The following is a 6000-nucleotide window of genomic DNA, read 5'->3' as shown; positions in this document are numbered from 1 at the left end:
GTGCTTTGCTGGTGAAGGCAATAGGTTTCCCATCCTGCTGTAACACAGCACCAATTCCAGTGCCAGAAGCATCACTTTCAATAATGAAAGTTTTTGTAAAATCTGGTAAGGCTAAGACCCTTGGGGATAGCATTAATGCTTTAAGCTTATGAAATGCATCAGTAGCCTCTTGAGTCCAAATAAAACCATCTTTCTTGGTCAATTGAGTCAAAGGGTAGCTCAATCGTCCGTAGTCGGGAATAAATTTCCGATAATACCCTGTAAGACCCAGAAAGCCGCGCAAACTCTTCACAGAAACTGGTAAAGGCCAATCTGCCACTGCTTGCAACTTGGAAGGGTCAGCTGAAACACCTTCTCTAGAAACAATATGGCCCAAATATTCAATAGTTGTGACTCCAAATGCACACTTAGACATCTTAACAAATAGTTGATGTTGTTGCAGCAGCCCCAACACAATCTTAAGATGGCTTAAGTGAGCTTCCCAAGAAGTGCTGTACACTAGTATATCATCAAAAAAGACCAGAACAAACCGCCTCAAACAAGCTCTGAAAATCTCATTCATTAAACCTTGAAATGTGGCAGGGGCATTGGTCAAGCCAAAAGGCATTACTAGAAATTCATAATGTCCCTCATGAGTCCTGAAAGCAGTCTTCTCAATATCTGCAGAATGAACTCTTATCTGATGGTAACCACTCCTCAAATCCAATTTAGAAAAATACATTGCCCCATGTAATTCATCCAACAAATCATCAATCAATGGAATTGGGTATTTGTCCTTAATAGTGAGCTCATTTAATTGTCTATAATCCATGCACATTCTCCAAGTGTTATCCTTCTTTTTGACCAGCAATACAGGTGAGGAAAAAGGGCTGTGACTGTTTCTGATAAAACCAGAAGCCAGCAGTTCCCTAACACACTTCTCAATTTCAGTTTTCTGCAATGGGCCATAAGCATAGGGTCTAATGCTTGGAGGCTTACAACCTGCAATAAGTGGAATTCTATGGTCATGTTCACGCATAGGAGGTAGTGTGGTAGGTATTCCAAACACAGACGAAAAGGAATCCAATAGAGCTTGTAACTCCTGCTGTTGAGGGTGAGCTAAATCATCTGCAAACTTAACACATTCCTCCTTTTCCACAGCATATAAGACAGCCCCATAACAATTTGAATGCAACAATCTTTGCATTTGATGAGAAGAGATGGGTTGTGTGGGTTGAGGCTTAGAACTAGACAAACTAATTTGCACACCTTCATACCAAAATTCCATTGTCAATTTCTCAAAATCCCATAAAACTGGCCCTAAAGTTCTCAACCATTGTATACCTAACACAATATCACAGCCACCCAATGGTAAGGCAAACATATCAGAAGTGTAAGTATAATTTCCTATTGTTAATGGTACGGCAGGACAACAACCCCTACTCTGAACCTGTCCACCATCTGCTATCATAACATCAAAGGTGTTAGACTGATCCAGTTTCCAAGCAAGCTTCTTTACCAATGCTAAATCGATGAAGTTATGAGAACTCCCTGAATCAAACAGCACCACCACAGGACAGTTTTTAACCAAGGCAGATACTTTCATAGTTTTAATTGCAGCAGGTGCAGGGGTACCAAACAAGGCACAAGCTGTAATACAACAAGCAGTAATCTCCATTTTCTGTAATTCTTGTACAATCTCCTCCTCCTCAGAACTATTATACCCCACATCTAACAATAAGATTTGCCTTCCAGCACATTTGTGACCCCTAGAAAACTTCTCAGTACAGTAAAAACAAAGATTGTTCTGCTTCTTGAATTGAATTTCCTCAGGAGTTAATTTCTTAATAGGCATATCTCGTTTAGGCATGTTTTCATGTTTAGCTGGACCTAAATGAGTCATAGCAGGCACAAGAGGTAATCTTGGCTTAAAAGATCCCACAGAATTAACTAACCTGCATTCTTGCAATTTGGCCTCGATTTCCATGGCAAAAGCCATAGCTTCTTGAACTGTAGCAGGCCTCAGCAACTTCACATCGTGTTTAAGCTCGTTCTTCAGACCCCCAATGAAACAGCTTCGACGAAAAGTTGGACTGAAATCCTTGATTCGAGTTGCCAATCGACGAAACTCTAGTATGTAAGCCTTCACAGAACCAGTCTGACGCAATTTGAACAATGATTCTGCACAATCCTCAAATTCATGAGACCCAAATTCCCTGCAAAAAGCCTTCGTAAAATCTTCCCACCGCGGCCAATGTGTAGCACAATCTTCCCATTGATACCACTGCAACGCCTCACGATCCAAATGGAAAGAAACCATTTTGACCTTCCGCTCTGGTGGAATATCAAAGTAATCAAAGTACTGTTCCGCCTTAAAAATCCACGCAATTGGATCATCCCCATCAACGAATCTTGGGAAATCCATCTTGATGAAAGGTTGACGTCGCTCGAAAGGAACGCCCCTCTCATTCTCTCGGCGATGGCGAAAACCGTCACCGTCATCGTCATCGGAATTGGTCTGGTCAAGAATGCCACGACGATTGTTCGGCGAGTCCAAACGCCTATCAATGCCTTCAAATCGCGCATCGATACGAGCAAATTTCTCCTCCAGCAAACCGCGAATAGCATCCACCGCCATTTCAATCTTGGTGGTAGAAGCTTCTACCTTTGAAACGCGAGCTTCCATGGTCTTCGAACGAGTGCGAGCACGGGTCATACACTAAAGGAACACTTAGAGGATCAATGGCTCTGATACCAATGATAGAACCCTAGTTTCTACCTTAGAGATGACTGACTAAGAATCAAGAACGAGATCACTTCATTATTCATTAACCGTTCTTTACACAAGAGCTGCTCTGGTAATATACCAGCAACAGAGCCGTTGCAACAGAAAGGCCCAACGACCATATAGCCAAGACCCACTAAAAATATGACATGTGGCAGCCACATGGTAAACTGTTTATAACAGTTTACTATTTACATTTGAGTCCTATCATAGAGAAGGTTGATGGGGGAGTAAACACCACAGCCAAAGGATGAAAGCTCTCATACCAAATGATATGGTTTTCAGAAATTTTAAGGTTTTATGGAGGAACCCATGACCTCAATAAAAAACAATAAAGCTAACAGAGAAGTCTTTGACCTTTAACGTTAAACACTTTATTTACTTAATTTTCTGCTTGCTTTATTCATTAAGCTGACAGCTTTAAATATGTGATAATTACAACAAGATAAGAGAAAATAAAGGAGCATATCAACTACACACCTAGCCTCTAACGTCAACATAGAGTAAATATAGGAGAAGTTTACTCCACTAATCTCATCCTAACTTCCCACTAACCCAACTTCTACTTGACTAGGAGTCTAACTTATTTAAACTAAAAATAAATTAATATTCTAAATAAAAAACTAAAATAAAGAGCTAATTAGAAATACATTCATTTTGGGAGACCCAATTTGATATATATTACCCCTTTTTTAAAAAAAAATTAGATATACACCCATTTTTTAATTTGCCATGTAGGATTATTCATTTTCTGCAGAAAATTTATTTTGTGATTTCTTATCTTTTACCCTTTTGAGTTGAAAAAATATAAATTTTAATGTTGTCAATTAATGTCTTATTTCAAGGTATTATTATTTCTTATTTTGGTAATTAATTGCCATTAATTTCTGAAGTTGAATATTAAGATTTTCCTTTTTTTTTTTTTGTTCAAATGTCAAAGATAGCAAATTTGCCACTTCTTTCCAAAGAAGCCACGTGTTATATTTACTAACCAAGGCCACCTTCACCCTACCCTTATTTCCGTTGTGCATCAAAGCCCACCACTAATGGAAGGTTTATAAAATAAAAAAAATATATTAAAAGTCTTGAAGATCAAATGTTGATTTACCACTATATATTACAGAAATTAGTTTAATGATGATTGGTATGTAATATGTTCCAATACCCAAGGTTCGCAAATGCCATCCTCCACCTCCTACAGCACAACACAACCCACCTCCACCACCCAACTCACCTCCACACTCCCTTCATCCTCGCCTATTCTTTAGGTTAACAATTTCAAAAGTTCAACACAGTGTTTTTTGCGGTATTTTTCAAACTTTCATTCATCCTTACTTATAGGTAAATAACGTTTTATTTTTCTTTGGTTGTGTTTGTGGTTTCTTCAATCTTCTTCTTTTATTTTTTTTCATCTTCTATCTTCATCATCATCAATCTTCGTTTTTCTTCTTCTTCTCATATTTTTCTTTGATCTTCTTCTTTTTTTTCAACACCAAGCCCTCCATGATTGTGGTTCTTATTTTTCTTTCACATATTTTTACCTGAGTAAGAGGTGATGAAACCATTGGTATATATACCTCATAAGGAGGTTGGATTTGGGGGGATTTAAGTATGAATTTTAGATGGTTGTGTTAGCTAATGTTGTTATGTGCTATGAAATGTTGTTATGAATTTCTTGTTGGTTTATATACTTTACATGGAATTTGGGAACACATAACCCTGAACCAAAGGTATTTTATTATTATCCTTTATTTCTATTTTGTTCTTTCATTTTTCATTACCTGAGCAATAAGTATCCTTGATCTTTTTCCTCTTTTGTTTTATACCTGAGGTATTGGTATTTGTATTTATATATCTTAGTAATATGTTTATATTGTAGTGGATTTGTTATATTTTTATTAGATTGTTTCTTTTTTTATTTGCCCAAAGTGGAGGCTTACTGTGTTCATTTTTTTTAATATGTATCATAAGTATATTATATGTATATTAGGTGTTTAATTTTTATTTTATTTTTTGTATTTGAGTGTTTATATGTTGATGTTCCTAATTAGTAACAACTTTTTTTTTTAATTGGATGCATGAATCATGAAATTTCATTAATAAAAACATTTAAAATTAAGAGTAATAAATGCGTCAAATCATGAATTTTTAATTTATTGCTTAAATTGGAGCAATGACATCCTCTATAAATATCCACAAATTCAGGTCTAAGCCATTATCTGACATGAAAAAAAAAAAAAAAAAAACCTCACACACGTACATTTGTTTACCTAATTGGCCTATTCTAAAATCAGTAATGCTATACTTACCACATTTTTATACCACAATTTCATACCGTCTTACATGACATTCATACATTGGACACTAAAAATTAAAAAATAAAACCTAAAAAAGAAAAAAGAAATACCCTTTCAGTAAAGTAATGACACATCAGGTAAGATACAAATATGGGAAAAAAAAATATGGGACAACTAGCATTATTGTTCTAAAATGGGTATTGAAAATAGAGGTATATCTAAAGGACCCTAAAATAAACAAGGTAAACAAATTGATTATCATTGCCAAAATAGGATTCTTAGTGCCCTTTTTGAAAATCTCTATGATGTTTATCCAGACACTTCTAGTGCGAAAAAAATTATAGGAAGACTTAGAAGCTGAATATGGGATAGATGATGCAGGCATAAATCATTTTGTAACATGATGGTTGATGATAAGCCTGTGAGCACTACAAAAAATATGACCAAAACCCACTAATGATTGGCGGCTATAAAAGGGGTGGCAATTAGCAATAGGGACTAAAGTGCCTCTATTTTAACAAAAATTGGTGGCAATTGAGCAATATGCACTAAAGTTCCAAATTGCCACCCCTTTTATAGCCGCCAATCATTAGTGGGCTTTGCTCATATTTTTTGTAGTGGAGCGAAAAAATTCATGAATACAAAGATCTCTTGATCGAGGAAATTAAGTATAATTGAAAGGCTTTAAGGGCTTTAAGTTTACCTCCTACTTGGTCCAACTTTGCTAAACCCATAGGCACAAACAAGGAGACTTGACCCTGACCCAAGTTTTAAATTCTCTTAGAATTGAAGAGGAGCATAGGTCAAAACCGTCAAATAATAAGGTTGAAGAGGAAGTGACAAAAGTAAACTTAGTGGAGAGCTCAAACAATAGGAATAGTTTTCAACCTAGCTAGAGGGAAATCTTTTAAGATCGAGGACCAATAGAAGTAACCAACC

The sequence above is a fragment of the Dryas octopetala genome, chromosome 3 (assembly GCF_963921425.1).
Source record: "Dryas octopetala chromosome 3, drDryOcto1.1, whole genome shotgun sequence".
Lineage (NCBI taxonomy): Eukaryota > Viridiplantae > Streptophyta > Magnoliopsida > Rosales > Rosaceae > Dryas > Dryas octopetala.
The sequence above is the reverse complement of the archived record's forward strand: the minus strand, read 5'-3'. Positions refer to the sequence as shown.